This window comes from Melanostigma gelatinosum, assembly GCF_949748355.1.
Source record: "Melanostigma gelatinosum genome assembly, chromosome: 12".
In the NCBI taxonomy this organism is placed as follows: domain Eukaryota; kingdom Metazoa; phylum Chordata; class Actinopteri; order Perciformes; family Zoarcidae; genus Melanostigma; species Melanostigma gelatinosum.
Window position 1 is genome coordinate 16,107,835 of NC_136645.1, and position 26,008 is coordinate 16,133,842.

Genomic DNA, 26,008 nt, shown 5'->3' on the forward strand with positions numbered 1-26,008 from the left:
TGCTGCAGATAAATGCTGCACTGTAGCACAATAGGAATCATTTTTAGGTTCGATTTCAACCTCTTTAGACTCATTTTTCTGGTGCTTTTTTTATACTTCTGGATTAATACTTGATTCTGAATCTGTATTGGTGTTGAAACAAAACATGACAAAACATCTCTTTGATAGCATAACAGCATCACTTTACTCTGATGGCACCAGCAATTATTTCAGCTTTATTAACTTGCTTTATCATCGAATCGCCTGCGCTGCTAACCTGTCACCCTAATGTGAGGGTGATCCTCCTCTCCATTCCAGTCAGGAGAGGCTAAGTGAAAGGTGAATGACAGGATTTATTGCATGAATGACATTAATGAGAGACCACAATTTAGTAGTGATATGATCTCTTCGTGAAACCGTTTTCACGGTGTCATCACACATCAAAGTTGTGGTCGTAGCCCCGCAGATCTTCATCTTAGATTCTGCTGGTGTGTTTATTAAAAGTTTATTAAAAGTCACTTTTTGTCCTGGCTGGGAGGAGTTTACTTTGATATGAACTGATGTCAATCACAGCGCTGGCTAGCTTCATACTCAACAAAAAAAAAAAAACGGAAGGAAAGTTGAATGACAAGTATTTAAGGGCATGTTTGGACCAATGCACTCAACTTTAATTGGTTTCCAGGGACAGCCATGGTGATATGCAGGTTACCTGATATGTCTGGCTCATGCTAATTAAACTAACACATCAATATAGACATTTTTCACTTTGCTATTCCACAAATATATGTCAACTACTTCTACATATCTGGAAATATGCCATCTTGTAGACAAAATATTCTTAATTATTTTGGAGGCAGCCGGCTAGGTTCTTAACAAAAGAGCTGCAAGACGTTAAAATGGGGGGGGATCATGTGTGTAGCTTTATTTAAATTATACGATGAACAATTCAAATTCCTTCAAGTTTTATAGATGTCGCTATTGGTGTATAATGGCACACTGCAGGTACAGTCCACTGATGACACCAGGATAGCACAGAGCCTGAGGGGTAACAGGAACAGAAGGGGGACAAAGAGAGAGAATATGCATGCATGTGTGTGTTTCTGTGTGTGTCACGAGATGCGTGTCAGCGTGACGGGACAGCTGCTGAAACACACACAATTATGTACAAGATGAAGGTGACATTAGCCCTGCAGGGCAGCAGCAGGTGTCTACGGGAAGGATATGAGACATTTCTTAATCCTCTGGAGACAGATGTGATGTAAAATATAAGTGCCCCATTTCTCTGTTTTTTTAATTATTATTAATTAATTCATACTTTGATTGAGTACCCTACAATGAATCAATTGATGATGAAGATAAAACTTGTGTGTGTTCTTGCAGAAGTAATTACATCATTAAATCTTTTGCCTAGGTCAATTGTATTTTTTATCACTGTGGAACATACCTTTGTATTGCCACTCCTATCGTCTTGATAGACAGTTGACAGCGCCAGCATGTGATGTGAGTGTGAACTGTTGACTCTGTTTGCTGTTGAGTCTGTTTGCCCCTCTCTGGAAACAGAGTGGGGTGTCACGCTGAGCAAACACCGACAGGATCTTCTTTAGGAGCTGCAGTCTGCAGGTCACACAGCAGAGGCCAAACAGTTTGATGAAGCAGGTTGACAGAGGAAAATGTTCATCGAATGATTTCAATTCAAACCAAGAGTCACCTTTAACCTTTAATAACAACCTACACCTAAATACAAAGCAATCACTGCTGGTGGAAACAATGGGGAGACTTAAGAGAATGTTTAACAGAGACGCGAGTAGAAAGAGTTTTCAGATTTATTTTATTTCATGAATTTGCTGCTCGTTTCATGGATTTCTTTTCTTGGTGTACTATTATTAAGCGATGTGTGGTTTGGTGGATTAATGTGTTATAACTAAAAGCTTTAAATCGATGCAACAGGATTAATGTCTGATTTTGAAGGAATCACAGGCAATCACAGCTCCTCTCTAACAAAAGATACACAGACAGTAGTACTTCTGTGTTCGGCGACAGTTTGATTTATTCTGAAAGATCCTTCAAATAGTGACAACACCATATTTGATGTAAACTGAAACAAATGACATTGCGGGGCTGAATTGAATTATATCAAACTGACTGCCTCAAATATATTATAGGTGCTGTGAATTATTGAGTCCGTATTGAGATGCCTATTGAATCTGTCACAGAGGGAGAGATTCACAGCCCTAGAAGTGAATTTGCTTGTGGTCCATAATCTTATCCTGGCTTCCTGTAGCACCTTCTCTGTAGAACTGCTTAAGGGAAAGATGTTGCCCGCAAATCAGCTTGTACCTGAACAGATATTGCAATGAAATGAGGAGTCTTTGATGTCTCACCGGGCCAAAGTTCCACCAGTCGGAAATGAGCAGTGTATGTTTTTTGGTGCATTTATGGGTTGAAGTGCATTTACTTGTTTTGACATAAATGTGTGCAAATGAAATCAGAGCAACACTGGTTAGCATTCAGAAAAGTGACTCACACATAATGGTACACATGCATATGACTGGTAACCTGTCATCATTATATGGGCCTTTAGTCTGCATTGCTTCCATTTAAGGATTCATGATACAATTAGATGAGCTAAAATGGTCACTTTGCCATTGTTATCGTCCATTAAGGCTTGTCCATTAATAAAACAATGTCATATGACATGATCTCACTAAAGATGCGCTAGCGGTGTGATAAACCCATCATGCTGTACCAGGGAGATTGAGCTACGAACGACAATAGCTCGATTTCTAAACACTCCACAATAGTATAGGAGTCTCTAACAGCACAATACCGTAAACATGCACGATAAGAATGACTGTTTTGAATTGCATAGGGTTCCATTCATCAGTTTGCTTTACTAGACCAATCTGTAGTCCATGTGCAAGGTTACACTTTGTGTACTGTGCTCTCGTTGCTGCTACGGTAACACCATGGCAACATACAGTACACCGGAGGGTAACGTTGCCCTTGTCATATTGTAGAGGACAATCACAGCAGTGATCTTTAAGTAACAAGGGCCACCACAGAGAAACAACTGCAGGATCCTTCTCATTTCAGATGCTTAGCTTCACATTTTACATTTCCCCACCCTCCGAGCCTTCCTCCTCTTTTAACCTCCTCTTCAGGTGTCACTTTTATCATGCAGTGAGGTTTTTTCTTTTGCCCACTGGCATAATGAATCACATGGCATGGCACTAGTTGGCGGGGCCTTGTCTCCTCTCAGCTGCCCGAGGAGCCATGTCAGATTGATGTACCAGTCACCTAGAGACTCCTTTGCATTGTGATTAGACCAGCCAACCATCCACCCCGACTGTGGAGGGCTTCACCACAGCACGGACACACACCGTTTCTCCTTCACACACACACACACACACACACACACACACATATGAACGGACCTGAACTTAAAGGTGATGCAGCAGTCTCACGAGCTTTGTCACTTGGCTTTAGTGTGTTTGTGCCCCCAGCTATGTTTCCCGATGTTAAGCCACTCATTAAGATCAAACCCATTCCCCTTGAACACAGCACGCTCCCAGCAATATTTTTTAATTTGTTTATTTAGCCTTCCTTGTGACTCAAGGATGAAACTGCCCTCCTCCAGCACTTGGCAATTTCGTGGCACTTTACTTAACTCTGCAGGGGCTGTAACTCTGGCAAGATTTCAAAATGACAAGTGTACTTACAAAGGTGAGTCAGAGATTCAGTGTTGATGGTGAAGTTGTACTGATATTGTTTCCGTGGAGCTGGACAGAGATCAAGCGCAAAGACAGCTTTGAGTAGCAAGTGGCCAAATGATTAAACATTTGGTAATTTACTCGTATTCGTAGCAGACAAATGAGGCTTGAGACCTCCGTGTCTTTTGCAGCCCCATTAGCTTAATCATGGTACAGTATGAACAGTATCCTCGCTGATATTTAATTGTCTCTGCCTCCTCAAGCCATTTCACGGGTTTTCTCCAGTGTAATGGCCCCTTTATTTATGTGTTCCTCCTCTTTTTTAAATGTGTTTCCAAGACATCCTCTTGTGATGTACCTCAATGCTTTTGTTTTAGCTGAAGTGTTATTACTGGTTATCTGTTCAGGTCATGTTTCCTGTATTCTATCCAACTTGCTGTTGAAGATATATTTGTATCTGGATAGAGGGAGAGAAACATGAACAATAGTATCTACAAGCAGTACAGAGAGATGCTCAACTGATGAAAACAATATACTAATATATACTGTACAACATATAGAGCATGTTTAGGAGACAGGGTTTTCTGAATAGGGTTAAACAATAACAGGCACCCTGGGCAGTTTCCTAGTCAACAAACTAATTCATGCTTACACGTAGTGTTTCTTACAAAATGTATAATGTGTATCCTTAAGACCTAATAAACCTGTTACATGTATTTCTTTCTTGATAAAACATTTGCAAATGTTTTGGCATATTTTGACAGCTACATTTGTACATCCATACCCACCAGCAGCCTTCTGCTTCTCTTCCTATTGCAGGCGTATTGCTGTGCTTCGAGGCGCTTCAGGGCCCATAACTGTTGATTAGTATGTTGATCAGTAGTATTAATATATGTTGCAGCTCCTGCATGCATTTTATACAAACAGAACAAGAACATACTCTCAAAAACATTGCTCCAAAGCATTAATAGTGGTCATCTGTTATGTATCTATTTCATGTTGCCATGGTCAGTGATCATGCTGCTCTATAACATTACATGACAGTCATTTAGCAGACGCTTCAATCCAAAGCGACTCGCAATAATGGTATTCAACAGAGGTATTCAAGAGAACGACTAGTCACCAGAAGCTATTAGTGCATCTCCTTTTTTATACAAGCATCTAAGAGCATGAACCAGAGCAACAGTGCAGAAACAAACTAATACCAATACAATAAGTGCAACAAACTAATATGAACATAAAAGTGCAGTGCCCATTCTGAACAGGCACAAGTGTTTGTTGTATTTTTAATTTCCCTGAAAGTCCCGGCATGAGACGCTAAGAGCTTCCATTACACATGACAGGTCACACAACCTTTAGTGTAATGTAGGGAAACATACCCATAGGATGAAATAATGCAATTTAAAATGATCCTAAAGCTGTATTATCATGTTGTATTTTGCAGATTTTGGTTTATTAAAACCTGATCGTAAATTACAGTATGAACTTCATCCAAGAATCATGGAATATAATAAACTATGAAAACAAGACTTTATACCTCCTGCCACTTGCAAAACAGCAATACAATTAATTCGTTTTCTAAAACTGATTAATTACCATGATCCCAATATATAGAAAAAATAATCAGGGTTATATTTTTTTCCCCAGTATATAACAAGACTGCTACTCATATCACATATTTGTGAAGAAATTTACGGAGCGCTTGCCAAAACAGAACTGGACTAGATTTTGCCAAGTTAGTGCAGCAAACTATGTTATAACACAGAGGCAAATAAGAAATATGACAGCAAGATGTAATAATAAATAAATAATATAAATGCAATATGTTAGATGTGCAGGATGTTTGGCAGAGCTCCTGGCTGCTTGATCCCTCTGCATGGTGCATGTGACGGACAGGGCAGCCAGGAGGGTGCTTCGGGTGAGTAGGCATGTATACTCCCCCTCTTGCCTCCCTCCGCCTGCCAGTAACACGCTGAGATGGCACTTTCCCCCACAGACAGAGGGATTGAAGGGATACAAAGTGCAAATCAGCTCCCCATCTCAGCAGGCAAGGGTTCATCTATCTGTCCATCACGCTGGTCCACAAGTGATCTGCCTCTATTTATTCATAAAGCCCACTCACTCTTTATTCAGTGCAGCCATTTTGTTTCACAAGGTCTTTGCTGAGGCTCAGATGTGCCGACACACACGCGCACACACACACACCGTTTAAGCTCCAGTGTAAGATTGCATCTTGGCCAGGCCATTTTCTGAAATTATTGAACGTGCTAAGGAAGTGATGCGATGCAGACTGATGATATGAGAGGAAATTGGGAAATAAATACCAAGAAGGAATCTCCCTGAGTCTCACCAGTGTTAAAGTGCTCCCTGTCATTATTCAACAGAGAGGAAAAACAGAATGCCAATTTAAAGGGCCTGTTTATGGACTTCCATCAAATTTATGGCTTCATTTACTATCTGCAATTGAGATCTGTGACAAGCTTTAAGGAAGCATGACCAGACGCGGAGCTGTGGGGAGGCTCTTTTCTTTCTGTATCAGAATAGGAGCTGTACAAGTGAGCTGTACACCTCCATACAAGGAGTTGAATTACTCTGTGTTGCATAAATACCATTGTTTTTCCCAAATATTTTCAATATAATTGCTCCATTAAACTATGAGGATTTCACAGTTCCCAGGTGCGTTTACTAGTGGTTGTCGTTCACTCTGATGAGGTGTCATGATGTGTGATGTACTAGTATTAGATAGCCACTGCTTTCAAGGCGTGGCACATTGTTTTACAGTTCAATTTCACCCCGTCAGCAGCCCTTTGATATCACAGCTGTTTGTTTTTGCCACGTGAAGGATCCTAGGCCTTGTATGACATGAGGGCATATTTCCTCAGCCTATCATCCGGAAATCCCTGGCCCTGTCTGATGATGTCAGCACACAGTTTGGTATGGAATACACTCTGAGCTAAAATAATCCTCAGTTGAGTGGAGGGAGATAGAAGGATAGAGACATCCCTCACATTTTCATTTGCCCCTCTGAGTATTGCCATTTACTTTAAACTAACCAACAGCTTTTGTCCCATGGCAGAGCTGGACTTTAATTTCAGTATATAGCATTCTTTGCTGCTTTTTTCTTTACCCACCCGTCTCTTGTTCTCTTTGCCTTCACACTGGTGACAGAGCCTCTGCTGTGAGTAATGAAGTTCCTCCTCCTGGCATAACATCATAGACTGCACCTCTTTTCCCAGGGCCTGAGGGAAAGCTTGGGCACCCACTACCTTATGTGAATACATTTTCTGTCAACAACATTAATCTGCACTGTAATTGGCCACCATTGCAACAGCTCCCCGTGTTTTATGAGCAGTCGCACAATGGAAAGATTGACTCTCTGAAGTTGCACATTCAGTGGTGTAATCTACTGACATGGCTGTGTAAATAAGCAGTGGGAGAGATTCACAGGACTACACACAGCGCAGACCACATGACACTCAGCAGGACAAAATGCATACTCTCCTGTAGAAATGATTATCGTGTTGTGATTCTTTTGTAATTATATGGAGTTACCTTTTCCTCTCCTGTGCTCCAGTGAGGTTGACTTTTGTGATTGTGAGGGAAATGTTTCAACTACTGGATGGGTTAACACTAAATTTGATATCGACAGATATGTTCCCCAAAGGACCCCAAAGTTTCAGTCCATTAGTACACACTTAGAAAATTGACAGAAAAAGGTCAAAAGAAATCCGATTTACAATTAAATGAATGAAGAATCTGATTCTAAATAAAATTGTTCTTATTAATAGAAAAATAATCTGCTTTTTGAGTGAATTATTTGCACTAATGTATAGTAAAGCAGGTATGTCAAACAATATGCTTGTTACTTTATTTCAAATTTTTCAATTATTCCGATTCAGAATCTGTTCGATTGTAGGACGAGATTTCATGTTTCATCTTAAGATGCTTCGGATCTCCGCAGCTGCAGGCACAAGCAGATGTACTGTAAAGGAGTAGAGTCTTAATGGCAGACCTGTATAAGATAAGCATCTGGGGGGAAAAACAGTGAAATATGTATCAACCTAGTCTCTCACTTTGCATGATTGATGTTGCTGAAAGGCATTAGCATTCTTCCGGTAGACCAGACGCTGAACTGACCGACTCTTGCCCCATATCTCAATTTATCTCCTCCAGAAATATGTGTACACAAGGCCAGCTTAAAGAAAGCAGGACAATTAGATTTACCGTACATTCAGGGACTCCCTATGAAACTTCCATAAGTGCTGAAATGCACTTTAAATGATCTGGGTCTCTTCTAAAACCCTTTTTTTTACTTCAATATTCATCTGAGAGCCTCTTCTGGTGATATTGTAACAGGTTGTTGGAGCAGACGTGTAAATGTAAAGTAGACACGAATTGGCTTCAGCCAGTTTGCAATTCACTGGGGTGTGTCTGTGGATCCCTCCGAAAGGTCCTCTTATACGTTGATCACAATATGTTGCAGAGTGTCTCCTTGTGTAGTGGAATGAATCAAGGCAATAGAGAACCGTAGATTTAGGCTGTCAATTCTGGGGCCATATTTATGACTTAAGAGCCATTAGACATTGGTTTGGTGTCACTTCTGCCTGACAGACTGCCACCCTGGAGTCACAGGAGGAGGACAGTCTTAGCTTCCCAAAAGAAGGCCCCGAAAGGAGACGGGAGCAGAGTTTCCACAAATGACTTATCGCCTCCAGCTTTGTATCCCTTGGCTCTCTAAATGTGTTCAGGTGTTAGCTCTCATAAGGTCTGAGCAGACAATTTTCTGGATGTAGCTTTTGTAGTCTTAACTATAGCCTTCAGGTCATTCTGCAAGCTAAGGTAAAATCTAGCTATTTAGGGGGCGGCTATAATGACTGTATTCTTATTCTAGCAATGGATCAAATGAGGATTTGTTATGTGAAAGGGCTTGCTTGTAATGACAAAGCCACAGTGTTTCTTAATGAGTTTCCCCTCATGAATAAAGAGCTTCATAGCGTCTTTCAGCTCATTGTTTTGGTTTTCTGGTTCGCAACGTTACTGTTTGGTTCAAGTTTAAAAAGAAAATATGTGACTTTCCTCTGACTGGGTTTTCAATTTCAGCCATCATATAGCAAATTCAAATGTTATTTCTGTATTTACATTATATATGTTAACCTTGATATTTTCTGATTCTTGGGCAACACCAGAGTATTAGTAATGTGAGCCTGCAGTGGATTCCTTTTAATGACCGGAGGCCACGCCACATCCAAGTACCTTCTAATCCATCAGTAGCCTTGGTCCAGCACAGGCACTGAAACTGCCACACTCTGCTCAGATGATTAAGATGTTAAATGCAAAACATTGCCCACAAATCATGATTTGTGCTTTGTCTCTAAACTGACTATGTTGTTTATTCTCATCACAGAAATGTAGACTGCACCACAACGGATGCGCCTTCGATGCACAGGCTTATTGACATTTAAAGCCAGTACATTATAGCTGCATTGATTGGTTACCTTTGTGTCTCATCAATCTCTGACAAGGGTCTACAGAGAAGAGATTGATTGACTTTTCAACATGCATCACTCACATACTATAACCATTCATAAACCATTCAGTCAAATGAACAAAACAGCAGATCTATCTCTCGAGCCTATTTCTTTGTAAAATATTGAAGCATTGTTTGACCCTGACTTCCCTTTCCTTGGCCAGCTTGAGGTCTGTGGACCCTCAGGACTAGAGGCAGTCTGCAATTGCAGTATAGTGAGACAATGCCAGGCAGCATCCAGGGGTTAATGCACTGTGATGGCTCTGGGTGCACAGCACCGGTATGGCTGAGTGAACATCACGTTAAAGCACAGCGAGGCTAAACTCTGCCTCCCCGATGCACAGGTCCCAGATTGGCCTTCGCACATGAGAACAAAAATGAGGAAACAATCGTGAGTAAACAATGCAAAAGACAGTCAGGGAGATAAGCTACTGTTGTTTTGGTGCTCAGAATCACCTCCGCGACCTGCAACTCTAATACCTGAGCACAGTGAACTCATTTCTTCTTCAAGGGTAGTGCAGAGATAGAGAGTGGTGCTGCGGTGAAATGTCAAAGGGTGGTGGGTGTTAGCTGGCAGGATAGCAGAACTCTCCGTTTGATCCCTGTGGCCCAGCTCCATCTGGCTGTACGCTGACCATGTTAGTGGACAACCGCCACTGCCTCATGGTAACACACGACACTGGCTCATGTATGATAGTGGAGGAAGCCTCATCTTGTACTGAATCAGCTCGGTCTCATTAAACACTTTGTGTGCCAGAATAGGCTGCCAGGAGTGTATTAGCTGTTTAGCTCCACATACACACAACAGCAGATCAGGATTGTCATATAAAAGCCAAAACAGCATGAGTATTGAGTCACTGTGTCATGCACGATTAATGCAGACTGTGCCGTTTAGAAGATTTCCTCGTCTTTGTTTGAGTTATTACATAGGCACACCATAGCATCAGGTTGTTTCTGAAGGTACCTGCGGTATGTAACTTTGGTCACAAGTGACATTGTTTTTCGGATAACGGTAATGCTACAACATAGTGTGCAGTAAGAGTTACACAGCATCTAACATTAGCTAACCTGAGCCAGCATAAAACCATAATCACACCAGACCAAATAAGTCTAAAGACACATAAAAACATCTTGTTTGAAAGACAAAGGATGTGTTAAATCTTATTTCAAAAGTATAGTCTCACTTTAACATACATTGTGCAAAGATTTTAGACCAATGATTCAACTGTCGATTGAATCTTTGTTTGAAGTGTCTTGTGATATAATTTCAAATTGACACTTGCCAGCCATTCTCCTTGCCAATACTATACGGCTAGCTAAATCCCTCTCTAATTAAACACCTAACTTACAGGTTTTTCATCTCACAGCTAAATCCTCAGTTTGGCCTCTGTGAGTATTTGAGAAAGAGACCATTCCTGAACAAAAGTTATACAAACCTAAAGTTGTTAAGCGATCTTCTATGCTGGGGGTATTCAACCTCCTGCATCTCGCGTGTTACAAACGGTGCCGTGCCACGCTGATAGCCTTAATGAGCAGCGCCGAGTGCTCCCAGCAATCCCATAATGAAATTTGCTCAAGGCGGAACAGACCGGTGAGGGCTTGGCAGAACATTGAGGCATATGGAGGAAACAGCCGTGATTTCCATGGCAGGTGGCTGAATGCAGCAGACAGGTAAAAGGCTCAGTCACCCAGGGCTACGGCCCTGATGGAGAGTGCTAGAGAAGGACTCTCTGGAACGTGGCACACAAAGCCAGATCCTTTCATGTTACCTCCGTTTCTGACTAACAAAACAGACTTACTCTGTATGTTTGTCAGTGGCACCAAGTATTTAGAAGACATTTTTGACACAACACATTTAATAACATGTTGTCTTATTCTATTTCACTTTTTTCCATGATGAGAAAGGCAGGATAAATAGACCAAGCTGCAGACTTTCAATGGTACATGTGGACCATAGTGAGCGTGTTTTATGTAGACCAGGGGAGTGACACAGTTTAAAAAGGGGGACTAAAATGATCCCCTCTGAAAAGTCTGCACTGTCCCCTGTCCCTCCCTGTCTGGTATGTGTTTCTTGAAGTAGCATAAAGAAGCACACGCTGAGCCTCTTGTTAGGGCCGTTTCACCGGTCTCTGGAGCACACTTCAGAGGAACAGAGAAAGCAGCCCTGTTCTTTTAATTAATTCGTAAATTTCCAGGCTTTTATTGTGCCATGCTGTACCATAGCAGTAGAGTCCTTCCCTCGTGAGAGGCATCAGTCGAAAAACAAGGGATTACACACACACACACACACACACACACACAGTAAAATGTGCACATTCATGTGCATTTTGTAGGATGTGTATTCTGCCAACTATGTGCATGTCATATTTTGTACATTAATTTGTTACAGCAGACGAAATTAAATGGAATTAGGCAATGTGCTGAATCATTCCTTTGTCGTCAAACTGCTGAAACAAGGAAATCCCATCAAGTACAGAGTCTCGTCCAGGATAACATTGTATGAGTACAAAGCAGACACGTGAACAGAAAATACACACATGCACAGGCTGGAAACACACTGTCCCTATGACTTACAGCAAATAACATTTGTAATGGATTCTTGCGGCTCCCCTCATCCCCCTTCCACCTTCCCACAATGAAGGTATGACGTCAGCAAAACAAATGTGATGGTTGGATGTTAAACATCAACTCCAACACAAATGATACAACTAATGGAAATGCTATGCCCTGTCTCTAGTTCACACCCACAGATAGTAATTTGAGTTGTGTAAACAATTCTTTGTGGCTGGATCATGAATATATTTAACATTTTTATTTTCATCACATACTGTAAGGAGAAAAAGATTTTCTTCAGAAGCAATATGACAACTTTTAAAATCTATTCACTATACCCTTTACAGCACTATAATACAGTTATAAGATATTATACAATTTGCTTCCGTTGAGATTGTAGCATTTATTTGATTTATTAGATAAAGCCTTTTGAAAACCAGCTTTTTACTATGCAGCAAATGACCACCTGACTTTTTAAGTTGCAGCAATATTGAAAGAGAAATGTATTATTAGAGAGCATTAAATTACTGGATTTAAAAATGCTGTTGTGTGCTGTGAAATAGCTTTTGAAAGAGAAGACAGATTTATTCTTTTTTTCTCATCTTACGACTTCATTGGACTGTTCAGATGTATACTACTACTACTAGCAAATACACTGTTGTGGAAACAAGAAAAAATCATATCAGGAAGAATATAAGAGCGATGGGACAACAAGTAGAAATTCTGATTAGAATTCAAATATTGAGGCTGTTGTTTAAAGTGAACAAATCAAAGATGACAATGAATTACGGGGCCTTATTTCCTCCGGTACAGGGTGCAGACCTGAAATTATATAACCAAAAGTGCTAGAAATTGCTGATCTGGGTTTTAAGGGGTTAAAATGTCAGAAAAGCAGTTCAGTGCCGGATGCAGACAATGCCTGCAAAAATCAATATGGTATCCTATATATGGATAAGAACGTTAAAAGCGGTGATACAAGAAATAGGAAACAAACAAAGATTAAACTCCAAATTTCCATCTTCTTCAGCCCAGGGGATCGAGTAAAACATCATGTCTGCTCTGGATGAGTCACTCTGATGGATGTGAGCCCCTACTGATCAATTCATAGGACTGACAGGATTGACAGCGACCTGAGAAAAGAGCTGTAACACAGTCAATACTTCTCAGGGTATTGCTGCACTCTGATGACTGCTCTCGCCGATCACATGCATTTATTCCTGTGGCAAGGCGGCTGCAGCTCCCAGCAGAATGCAAAACAGAGCGGCTCGCGGACGCGAGCCACAAAGCAGATCTATTTGTCACTGCTTTGAAGGGGGGAAAAATGCAGGATCATCTTTTTTCCATCCCTCTTTGTTTTCCGTTTTCGCTCCTGATAGAGGCTGATCTTTGTCAAGCTCACCGTAGCCTTGACTCTTGTCACGATAACTGGCTGCACCCCCCTTCATCACTCAGGCCTGTTGACAGCAGAGTGGCAGCTGGACAACCTGTTATGAAATGACCTTGGTCTAGTGTCAGCGTGGCAATGGTGCTGCTGAAACAGTAACACCCCAACATGAGTCATTTTCCCATAGGTCAGCATCTTTGCCGGTCGACAATCTCCCCCTGTAGATAAAGGTGGGAAGTGGGGTCTTGCCACTATCAATTAGGTGATGGAAGTGGAAGGAGGGGTGACAACCCTCTGTGAACAAACCAGAGTGAGGACAACAGTGCCAATGTAATCAGAGCGATGGACTGATCTGATAAAGCAGACTGCAAAGCTGAAGAATAGATTAACAACAGTTGCATCTTGCTTATGCAGCCCATTGCAGGGCTGTTTAATTCGTCGATATAATTGTTTATCCTCTTACCAGACTGGCTTTCATTAAAGCTCTTTGTTCTGATGCTGTTAAAGCGGGACCATAATTCCCTATCACCTGTTAAGTGAGTACGCTGTAGTCTTTATTTTTAGCACTTGAGAGAGGTATAGCCTTTGAAGTGGTGCGGTGACAGCACTGTATGAATGCTCCTCTTCTACCTTTACCTGCTTTTCATCTCCATTGCCACGGAGTGTTTGGCTCAGCACAAACACTTGTGCCTCTGGTTTCTCCACTAACTCAGTGTGATCTTACTCATAGCTGGGAGGCTCTCTGCGAGACACAAAGATGAATGTATTGTCTCTCCTGCTCAAATACCCGTCAGTACAGTGCTGGCGTTACTTGGGAGAGAAAGGCACTGGGTGTGCTGATGTTAAACGCACACAGTGGGTCCCGGGGAAATTCCTCGTGTGTTTGCATTCGTGCGACATCACATCGCCAGCAAAGCACATGACGTATCTGCAGGATGTGCTGGGGACAGTTGTGAGTCAGTCCGACATGAAAGGAAATGCAGCTGCTGATTTCTATCAGCTAGATTGTGTAAATGCATTGGATGTAAATGTTATAAATATAACAAAGGAAGTTAAGAACTGCTGTCCTCTTTGCAAACGAGAACAGGAGACCCAGTCTGGTGTTGTTGACCTTGCCCAGCAGCTCAGCGAGGTGATGCTGGGATTCTGTCAAGCTTCACTGTCTCGCAGCGACTTGTTCATTGGAGCACATTTTTAAACATGCAATGATGCGGCTCTGCGCGCCGTGCCGTGTTCTTTTACCACAGGGGAGTCAACACACGCAGGCTATTTGCGAAGCTCTGTTGAGTGACCGTGTAAAAATCCGACAACAGAACACAACTTTAGGAAAACAGAAATAACAACAACAAAAAAGCAGTGCACAACACCAAACTGCAGGGCTCTTTGTTCCCCTTTTCTTGTCTGAGTAAGAAAGAGTGGAAGTGATGTGCCAGGAAGATTTGGTTTAGATTCAGAATACATTTATCTCAAGTTCACCTCACTGCACCTGAAAGAACTGGTTCTGACAGACAGGCCACTTTGCCAGTGTCAGAGCATGAAGGCACGAATGAACAATGTGATCTCATTGTGCTGACTTCAGAACTGAAAGATCAAAAGTATATATCTGTGCCGCTGGAAGACATGGTGCTGGGAAGTTGCAACCACTGAGGCATCAAAAGAAAATCGTGTTACCCACTGGGTCCTAAAAATGAAAGTCAAATAAATGTTCATTTCAAAGTGAAACTATGACCCAAACTGTCAATTGAATATGAATTCAAATGAATGGCAAGAAAACACATTTGTGAAGTTTTGGTTTTCACTTCAATGCCGTCATTTACATAATTCCGTTGATGAATGGTATTATTTCTTGGCAGCCCATAAAATACACCAGTAGGTGTTTCCGCCACAGTTGATAAAGCAGCTTTAGTTTTATTGAGGTCTGAGTGCTACTGACACGCGCAGCTGTACTGGAAATCTTCACATCACTCACTTTTACATTTCAGCAGTTTTTCCACTGATAACAGTGGTAAACATTTGGCAACAGTGAATCACTCTGGTTCTCTCATATCTCCTTTTCCTTCCTTCTGTTTCTCAGAATGAATTCACGTTGACTTTGTCTTTCATTTCCTGTCACATAAATAATAAAGACGTTTGTACAATACATGCCATGAAACAAACCTGCATGTCCTTTCATGTTGAATTTATGTTTGTATTAGCATTGCTGACTTTTCCTAAGTGTTTAAATACTTGAATCCAAATGAGCAAAAACAATTAGTCGAACTCTCCAAATGGCAGATAATAGCAGTGCATTTCCTCACTTTTACGGTAAACAATCCAACCAAGGACATATTGAAGCTTTGCAGCTCGATACTTAAGTTGATGCATGCATTGTCTGGGCAGTGAGGGATGAGCACTGCGGATATGGATAAGAACGTGTCTTTGCTGATGTGTCTGGGTGTCTGCTCACTATCAAGGATTCATGCTGTGTCAGGCAGAGACTGGCTCTCCGAGCTGAGAGCCGGGAAGACAAGAGCAGCTCTGCACAGAAATCATCCCGAGACACACCGGCAACGTAATTAGCAGATGAATTATTTCTGTGCAATGACATGCCTCAGCGCCTCTTGACTTTGCTCTTGTGTGAGGAATGTCCCCATGTATATATGACCCAAATTAGACATCTGCCAAATGCCAGTCCTTTACAGTTAGACACTGCTTCCCTCCTGTTCCAGTAATCTAACATGGACAGTAACCTTGCAGCGTGCACTTTAGGTCTGCGCTGGCAACCTTGGCAAAGGTACATTCAAATTGAGCAGCTTGTTAAGATGCCGTTGGCGGAGATTTATTGCCGCAAGCACATTCGAAATATGGCTCATTTAGAAAGGGAGCTGCTATCAAACATTACTACACGCCCGTTAATGCAGTTCATTGGAATCACTCAAATATCATCACCGGCTATGATTAATTAGCGTTGATGGGTTGATTGCATTTTCCTATAGCAGGAACGTTCTTATAGTCTCCTGCTCTTTATATGTATGTTTAGTAGTGAAGTGGTGTCTACTCCATACATTAATATGAAGATGATTCTCTTTTGATGAGGATATTGATCTCCCCCCCCCCCCCCCTCTCGTCTCCCGTAGGCTTACATCATTATCCCATGGATTTACTCTGTAGAAATGGATTGGGCTTTGCAGATTAGTATTCAGCACATTACACTTCCTCTTCACCATAATGCTGTTGTGATTCTGTAATGGGCTGAGAGCAAATGAGAGCCTTGCAGCTGGAAGTGTGCTGTTTAGTATGTGTATTCATACAGTGGTTCTTTTTTGTCTGAGTGAATGGGTATTCAAATGCATATTTGTCTCTGTGTATTTATGTTTATGGGTTTTTTTTCTCATACTGTGATGCCCTGTGAGATTTAGTTGACGTTTGTTGGGTCTTGCTATTTCTGAACTTGGGCTTTTACCCTTTTTCCACCCGTACATCGGATAAAGAGCCTCCTGTCTATCGTCAAGAGATTGACTACCTTGTCTCCTGCCAGGGCCATTAAGTCCTCAAGATGCTGCTTTTGGAGGAGTTATTTGTTAAACCCACTCCACCGAAATGTTGTTGGTGGTGGCGGAAGCACAGATCTAGTTTAACGGCCCAGCTGCCAACTATAAATGTCTTCCCCTTTTTATCTCAGACACACTGTATATTGGATCTCCAGAATCTTCCGTGGTTTTAAACAAGAAGCCTTCTCCACTTTTCTTACAAACCCTCTGGTGACACTCATGGAGCCCTTTCAAGAGACTATTTAAAGCCTCAACACAAACACACACACAAATATCACCCTTTATCCTTTTTTCTTGCAAAAATCTGTGATTGCAATATTGCGAGTCATGCAGAAGCAAGTTGTTAATTGTGTTTGCTATAAAAAGAAAATCTTGAAAGTGTTGCGGAAAGATAAAATGACATATTATTGCAGAGTAGTCTTTATTTTCTCTGGCATGCACATCAATGTGGCTGGAGTCTGGACATAATACCTTGTTTTGTAAACTGTCTGAAACCCCGTTACTGCTATGAGGAAATAGCAGTTTGTGACTTGGACATTGCTGGAGTCTGTATTGCTATATTATAGTGTGAAGGGTATTCAGGAAAAGATACTCTTCAGCGTGTGTGTTTATGTCCGGTATGTGTGTGGGCATCCACGTCAGTTCCATTGTCTATTTGTTTTTCCTGCATGCATGATTGTGTGCACAGGTGTGCATTATCAAAGTGATGCCATTTCAGCTGTGGATGAGATGGTTTCTTGTCCTCGGGGGAGCTGCTCCCAGAGGACGATTGCCTCTGCACCTGATTGAGACACTGCCAATTATAGTGAGCAGACTGTGTGTGATCTGGCTGGAACACTCTAAAATGACTGTTCGGGTCTTTGTTAGTGCTACATTGTATTAGATTGTATTGGCTGGTTTCCAACACAAAAACAATCGGCCCCAAAACCGTGATTTCATATTTTAAAAAGTATGCATCAGCATGATGTCATATTAGCCTTGACATGCTTGATGAATCACTTTATCATTTGAGAGAGATGTTGATAAAGATGGTGGCTATAAATAACACCATGCAGCTCTGACCTTCAGTCTGGCTCTGTGCCAGCAGTTGCTGCTCTTTTTCTGTAATGAACAGTCTGGCAATCAAATATGTATTTGTTTACTTTGTTAAGCTCCACTCCCTGGCAAAATTGCAGCAGAAATGAATTAATTTGATTAAATATGAATTGATAAATGCATATGAGAGAGAGAGAGAGAGAGAGAGAGAGAGAGAGAGAGAGAGAGAGAGAGAGAGAGAGAGAGAGAGAGAGAGAGAGAGAGAGAGAGAGAGAGAGAGAGAGAGGTAAACTGCGAAAGTAAAAGGATTCCTTGTGATCCCTGGCACCAGCTGTTAACGATGGAGCTATCTGTGAGGCTGTTTGCTGCAACTTTGTGGAAATAAGTTGCTGTGGTAATTGCACTGCACGACTGTGTAAGAATCATGGAATATGTAGGTAATTCATCGGACCAAATTCACCCTGTGCTCCAAGGAGTTTTCTCTTGTGGTGTTCCCATATTCCAAGTTGACAATATCACCATACTGAATCCGTTGGATTTGTAGGGTTGTGCAAAGTAGAATGTGATGTACGTTTCCACCTTCTTTGTCCCTCAAAAAACTGACTGGAGGCTTTCCTTCTTGAAGTATGGTTCTATTTCTTGCTAGACAGGTTCAGGATGCGGCATGCCAGAAATCCAGTGAGGATTTAAGTTGTTGTGAAGGCAGACATTAGCACTACTCCTTATTGCAGTCTTTCTGTCCAGGACGTTCCAGTATGTTTTCCCCAACATTCATCTGCAAATGATGATACACAAGTGAAAAGTGTTCTGTAAATAAAAAATATAGAAACATTTGACTTGCTTTAAAAACAGAATTAACATTATTCGGGCTATTATGTTAACAAGCTACACTTTCAAATCCTGGCCACCAAACCCAACATATTAGCCCTAATGCAAAACATTCACAAAACAAATCAGAATAGTTAATGGAAAGGTTTTCAACAGAAAAGTACCCTGCAGCAATTTTGATAATTGATTATTTCACCCAGAGATGCCAAACATTCTCAGTTATCAGTCAATTACAAATTGAAAGTACTAGCACTTGGACTCTTCCGCCCCCCTCTAGAGTGGTAGGGTCCACCTCCCCAGTTTGTGAGGACGCTGTTCAGGAGTGTTTTCGTGAGTGCGCAATTCAAATCCCAAACGGGTGCTACTGCCTTGGCACTTGACTGTTGTGTGCGTCTGTCGAACTGTAAGTACTTTACTTTAGTCACATACATATAATGTAATGTATATTCAGCCCATACTCTGCTTGATGTCATGCTAACTAGGCCCAATCAGCAGTCTGCAGCGTTAGTTTTCACCTGTGCAGAGCCTGTGCGTAATGTTACGTTCAATGTGCCCTCTCCCCATTATGTCTCATTTGTAAGCCTGTTGTATTGTTGCGTTCATGGTATGATAAGCTACTTGGTGCAAGCAGTTAAAATGCCTACATGTTAATAGCTGAATTCAGAGTCATTTATAATACTAAAACTAGGCACATGCATATTAATTGTTGCCTTCTTTGATACATGAGTGGTTGCTTTGCTCTTAGCTGGCACCATTGCGTTATGTTTTTATTTCTCCCTTTTCCAGAAAAAAACAAATATATACTCAAACCTGTAACAAAGGTGTTTGGCAATAACGTTTATCCTGGAACTTTTAGTCTATTTATAATATGAGCATTCACTACCGTGGTGGGCGATGACTTTCTGAAACCTAAGTGCACAGTATGAGAGTCACGACCAGCTGTTGCTCGGGATTTTTGACAAATGTCTGACATTATATTGACGACACAATTAATTAATGAACCTAAATATGATTTACCAATACATGAATCGATAATTCACATAGTGATTCGTTTAACTCAAGAAATAACATACAATCATCAGCTGTCTGCCAAGTGACAAACTAAACAAACAAACAAACAAACAAAACTGATACACTGGCTTACTCATTCATACACCTAATTATGATTAACTTCAAGTGTAACTTCACCCCCAGGTCGGACCCTTAGTCCAGCCAATACATCATTTAGAAAACTGCCTAAGAGTGGGCAAGGGGCTGAGATATGAGACCACGCCCACTTGCATATAACGAAAGCATCAACGCTGCGTCGACAGACATGACAGCTACAGCAGAGTGGAAAATACTGACATGAGCCACTGCATTTTATGGCTTTACTGTCTCCCTAACATTAGCTAGCTAACTAACCAGCCGCTGAATGAGAAAAATGAAACAACTCAATGCTTCATCTACACAATCTTGTCTTAACATTCTTTTATTTCATGACGTAAATTGGTCCCAAACGCTCCCTCAGAATTGGCCTTGTAAGATTAGAGCTGATTTAGAACAGTAGATCTGGTAAAGAAATGTAAATATTAATAACACCAGCATTGATGTGTTTTATCGCCGATCAGTCATTATTTAGTTTACATCTTAAAAAAAAGACAATGTGTGCAGGTCATCTTTAAATGACAATTACAACTATACAACTGACAGAAACTCATTTATTGTTCACCGGTACACACACACACATCAGTGAGAGGAATATGAGCCAAACAGGTTCTAATGAGTGCCTAATTGACGCCCGCTTCTATACATAATGACAAGCTGAATGGAGAAGCCAATTATGAGTCACTTTACTGTGGATGAAGTGTTTCTGCAGACTGACATCAGGGGAGGAGACTTTCTCTGGTCACAGCAAGACCCCTTCATACCGTGAATCTAAATGACACTGTACGTTAGGCTGGCACAGTGTGGCGTCTGACAGAACTTAGCATGTGTAAGACACATCCACACATGCTGACTGCTGCAGTTAAACGCCTGGGTACGTTTTACTGAGCCAACTGAGCCAACTGAGGCTTTGTTGCCCGTTCTTGCTGCGCTGTCAACACGATCAGCAACAACAATAACAATCTTTACTTTATTGCAGACGAAAAAAAAGAACAAGAATTTGTATTATGTAGAAAGATGAATGAATTGGGAGTGACTAAGTTGCGAGCAGGAGCAGTTAGAGACGTTTTATTAAGTCTTTCGAATGGTGTGATAATCATGTCATAAAATGTGTTCTCGAAGAATGTAGTACTTCAGAAACTCTCTCTGTCATAATGTAAGAGGCTTTGGCCGGCTTCGTGACGCTAACTTCCTATCACTTTAATAGGCTGCCAGACACTAACTTCTGTATCATTTTAATAGGCTGCCAGTCAAACAAGGGAGCAGAGAGTGAATAGGAAGTCACAGTCACAGAACCTTGTTGCCACAGATGTTTAAACAACTTTGGTTTCCCCATTGCGTGGCTTTAGCATCCAATTGTATTCATGGCACATCTAGTCCTTATAAATCCACAGGTGCTATACTTTGGTAGTGTGTCTCACTTTTTTTCCAGAACTGTGAACTTCCTCTGAACCTTTGAAAACTGAGCGTGGCACACAAGCTCTTTTTACTTGAGCTTGTTACTGAGAGCTAAAGAAGGGTATTTCTAGTAGTGAGAGGGCGGTGGGTGTCAGTCAGATCTGTGACAAGGAAACAGTGATGTAGAGTTTCGTGGTATAGTCACAGTTAATCCTGGGACTGTCATGAACAAGACAAGACCATTGGAGATGGACAACATAATTAAGAGCAATGCCTATTATACCCCCTACTCCAGGCCCTTCAAATAGCCATGGGTCCTTCTTGTTATATGTCATGCTGTGTTTTGTCTCAGTTGACACTGGAGGGAAATCATATTTTTGTCAGTAATAATGAACAATTACATTTATATTTTTTATTTAAATGTATTATTCGTTAAATGGTTGCGGCGGCTTAAAAACACAACGATACATCATTTGACAAATGTATTACGTGCATCATGAGGTTGAAAATGTCACAGATTTGAATAAAGGCAATTCAAATCAAAGCCACCTCCGCCGTTACTTTCATCGGTAATTTTTCACATATCCTGCCAGGTCTGTTTCAGACTGTTGTGATTTCATGTTGACAGGCAGCATGCTCCCCTGGGTGTAAGCTAATTTAGAAAGCAGTCATGGAGTAGCAGATGCCAGATTAGTGTCAGAGCAAAGTGACTGATGAGGAGCCTCGTGGTCGCTCGGTCACATGCTGGCACTGTCGTACATATGCTCCTGCTTGTGGCCCCTTGTTGCTTCATAATAAACGAGTGATTTGTTTCTGCATACTCGGCTTCTATCAAGCAAGGGTTAAGTGATACCGACGCCGCCTCTTCTATTTTTGCAGCGAGGTATACCTTGCTGTTTGCGGTAGCTTCATGCAGCAACATACGGCTTTGACTCTGTGTGACACTAATTTAATTAAAGTGGCGAATAATTGTATTACTTCCATCAATATGGGTCGTTAGTTCTGCACCACAACCACAAATGTAATGTGAAAGAGAATGAGGATCCTGAATGGCACAAGCAATTACATGCTTATTGATTTACAATTCTTTATATGGCTAAGGACAAATCTTAAATACCAAAGAGATTATGGGTGAAGATTGTCAAAGAACAGGTGTATTATTTTCATTATGGATATTATCCCTGTGTATCACTTCTGAATCTAAGAAAAGAAAATCTATTTAAAATATGTTTCAACTAACTGTACTTGTGAACTTGTGAACATTTGGGTTTAAATTGGTTGTTGGTGAAGACACGGATGTTGTTCAACAGACAATAGACTGTGACGAGTTTTACCTATGTGTCTATTTATGGCCTTTCCCTAGGAGCTATACTTTCACTCTGTTCATGTCTTTTCTGTCCTCTGTCCTCTGAAAAAAGACTAAAGGAGCTGGCTCTTACCCATGTTCACATTCAGTGTCGCAACTTGTTGTAGTTTGATTGACTGTAGACAATACCACAGCCCAGAGAGACAAGTGGAACATGGCCAAACACCGAGGAGAACACGATGACAAAACAGTAGTCTGTTTTAAGATCAAGCGGCTTTTGTTTCTGCAGGAAAATTATACATCTGAGTGACATATGCTAAATGTTAGCACTGCAGGTTGCTGTGTCTTCTGCGACCCTGTCTGGTGAATGTTAGGTACACCTGTGCATCTCTTTCAGTCTAGTTGATATGGCCTGCCTGTCAAGGCTCAGAAATGACACACTGAATGCACAAAATATTCACGACACTCTTTGCATATAGTAGTCTAATGAGGTGAATTCAGGTGGAAGTCATTATCCCTTTTAAGCATACATAAAGGGGATAATTGTCAAAGTTGTCAAATTTTACTTACAGAATGTGGTTACTCCTTGAGGGGGTGGGCTGTGTTGGATTTAGTTGTCTGTATTTGAGATGATCCTGCTCTGAAATCTGGCATGTGTGTGTTGAGCTAGACGCCACCGTGCAAACCTGCCCAGCTGTATGCATTTGTTATGCATTTGTCTGTTTTTTTGGTCGGGGTGCTGCCAGTCACTGTCGTATTTAATTTGAGAAGAAGAAAGAGCATATTTTTACAGTATAAATGTAATTTAAGTTAAGGTTAAGGTTTCAGCAGTGTAGTACCGAAAACTGTTTGATGGCAAACCTAGTTCAAACGGGGTCCCGCCTTAAGTGCAATATGTCTGCCCAGGTGCAACGCCACTCTTCCGTGAAAAAGATATCGATATAAGGGTGGCATGTTTTTCATTCAAAATGTTGACGATCGCCCAAAACAAAACAAAAACGTATCTGTGTTATACAGATACGTTTTCGTTGTTGTTTTGTTTCGGTACAGCAGCTCGTATACAAGGCTTCAGACAATTCTTTTCACTACCGTCCGGAAAAATCCTTTCAACTGCCCCAAAGTCGGTGCAAACCATCAGATATTTCAGGATTATAGTTTGCATAAAAGTGTGGCTTGTTCCCCAAACATGGAAAGACAGCTAAAATGAGCCAGCTGTGTGCTTGTGAGCTGACTACCATTAGTGGCCAGATGGAAGATTGAGTGCTAGCTTGGCCTGACAATTGACTTGGCTGACAGCTTTACGGTGAAATGCCTCCAAAAGCTAAAGTTTGACAAGTCATGCTTTGCCAGAGTCAAAATCATTTAAACAGAAAAGAAACACAAAAAAACAGTCTTGTGTCTTTAATAAGTTAGTTATTAGAACAATCCGCTCATGTTAATTCCCCTCAGTTCTGAATGAAGTGATTCTTTTTTGGATATAATACAATCTTGGATGTATATATTCAATCTTTTTTTTTCAAATATAATGCAGCTGAGTGAATACTGATGGTTGAATTGTTTTGCTCCAGTTGCTGCATATGTTGACATCGGAGTGCACCAGGCTGACTAGACTAGTGTTTGAATGGAAATGTGATTCTCAAAGGAGATGTATGCCTCTCGCCCTGACACTGCCTCTGGGCTCAGCCCCATGTGTTGTAAATTCCCAACAAAACCCCTGCTGTACACACACAATTCATTCTCCGTTGGTTGGGGGAATTAACTGAAGTGCGGGCGTGGGGATGTGTGTGTGTAGAGCGAGAGAGATGAGACTGACCCTAAACTATTGGCTCTATTTGTTATATGGTCACTGAGCTTGTGGAGCAGGAATAGGTGGATTTAGTGAAGAGGGTAGAGGTCTCTAATTTTCCCTGACAGGGGGCTCAGGCATTGAGGGAATGACCAAAGAGTGGTGAGATCCAGCCAACTTCAATTACGGCCCCTTGCAGTTTTCCCAGAGGTGCACTATAGTGCCTTTAAGTGGGAATCAATGAGGTGACAAATTGTTGTGGACAGCAACCCCTTTTAGTCGTTGTGTTGTTGCATCCGTGCCTGGATGCTACTCTAAGCATGTGTGAGTGAGTGTCTTTTGAATGTGTGTATGTTTGGCAAGCATATATAAATGAGCAGCACTCCCCATTTATGATAATTGAATGGTTTGGTCCATTTGTGTTTCATGGCTTATTTTCTGCTAGTGGCTTAAATGGCTTGTTATCTGTCTAAACCTGTTTTTAAACGCTTTCTAATGGATGTTTACATGCATCACCCTCAGTGCCGCCTTTTGTATCTCACAATAAGAGCGTTGAGCTTTTTCTCAAGGTTACCTTTGCTTTGTACGTCATATCTGAGGATGGATGATGAGCGCCATCCTGCTTGAGTTTACTGAGAAACAAGTACATCTGAACTAACCTTTCTAATGGTGGGAGGCGCTCACAGGAATGCTTTCTGCTTGAACAGTTGCATATATTGCACATATTGATTTGTAAAAGTCTAAAGATATTGATATCGATGTAAGAGATATGAATGAAATCAAACTGTTGCCCACGTATCCATTCAGTCAGTACATGGAGATACAACATAATCACGTGTGATTCTATATTTTTCACATTTTTTTCAGATCAGATTCATGACATAATGTCAACACAAAGGCAACACTGACACAAGTGAATCCCCTCTCCATTGTATCCGTGTAAAGATAAATCAATGTCTCCGTTTTTTGTTTAACCCGTGGTCTGTGTGAGTTCAGAGGCTTTCCTGCTTTTCTATTACTGAGGGGTTATATTGTTTGCATTTCAATGCTCCACTTTAAAATGTGTGTTTGCACTTCTCATATCACACCTTTGATGCAACAGGATAGGATTTTGATGCAGCAGGATAGGATTTCATGTAATATGCTTATAGTGTGCTTTAATATAAATTATTGTATGCATAATTGCCTAATTATCATGTGTGAATATGGCGTTGGATCCTATAAGCTGATGTGATGTTGTCTATTCTACAATCTGCGCATGAGGCTGGTGTAAATTAGCCACGACAAATTCAGCATAGCATACAGTACAAAAGTGGGCACACTGGGTTTGTAAATATTGTACACACATGCTCACTATTGACATGTAGCTTAGCTGTAGTTATGTTGATATAGCAGTGAGTGCTCATCACAGAAGATGCAATAGCACAAGAAAATGGAACACGTCACTACGTAAAGAACGGGAAAGCAGTGCTACAATGTGTTTGTGTGAGAAAGCTGTGAAGGAGTACATCATCGTGTGCCATGTCTACCGCTACATTGTGTGAGATGTGATGTCCAAAATAGCAGTATAGTTCTGTACATGTAATTACTGTACAAACGTTTTAAAAATGGGACATAATGTAGAGTGGGTAATGCAGTGCTTCTCTCTAAACACCTGTGTTCGATGGCATTGAAAGCTAGAATCTAGCTTGAATCTTTAGATGTACCTTCCATCACATCTCAGTTTGCCACTTATCTCCAATTTCACTGTGTTTATTAGTAATCCACCATTTTTGAGACATCCTTTCTCATTTTTTTTCTTTCTGACAGCTCCCCAACAGGCACCC

At 41.2% G+C, this 26,008-nt stretch overlaps 1 protein-coding gene across 6 annotated transcripts in view; it reads left to right on the plus strand.

Annotated features, from left to right (window-relative positions):
* Positions 1-26,008, plus strand: part of LOC306785869 (neurexin-1a-like) — a gene marked incomplete at its 5' end in the record, with an annotated part of 228,738 nt that overhangs the window by 49,460 nt on the left and 153,270 nt on the right. The gene's annotated exons all lie outside the window — the stretch shown is intronic.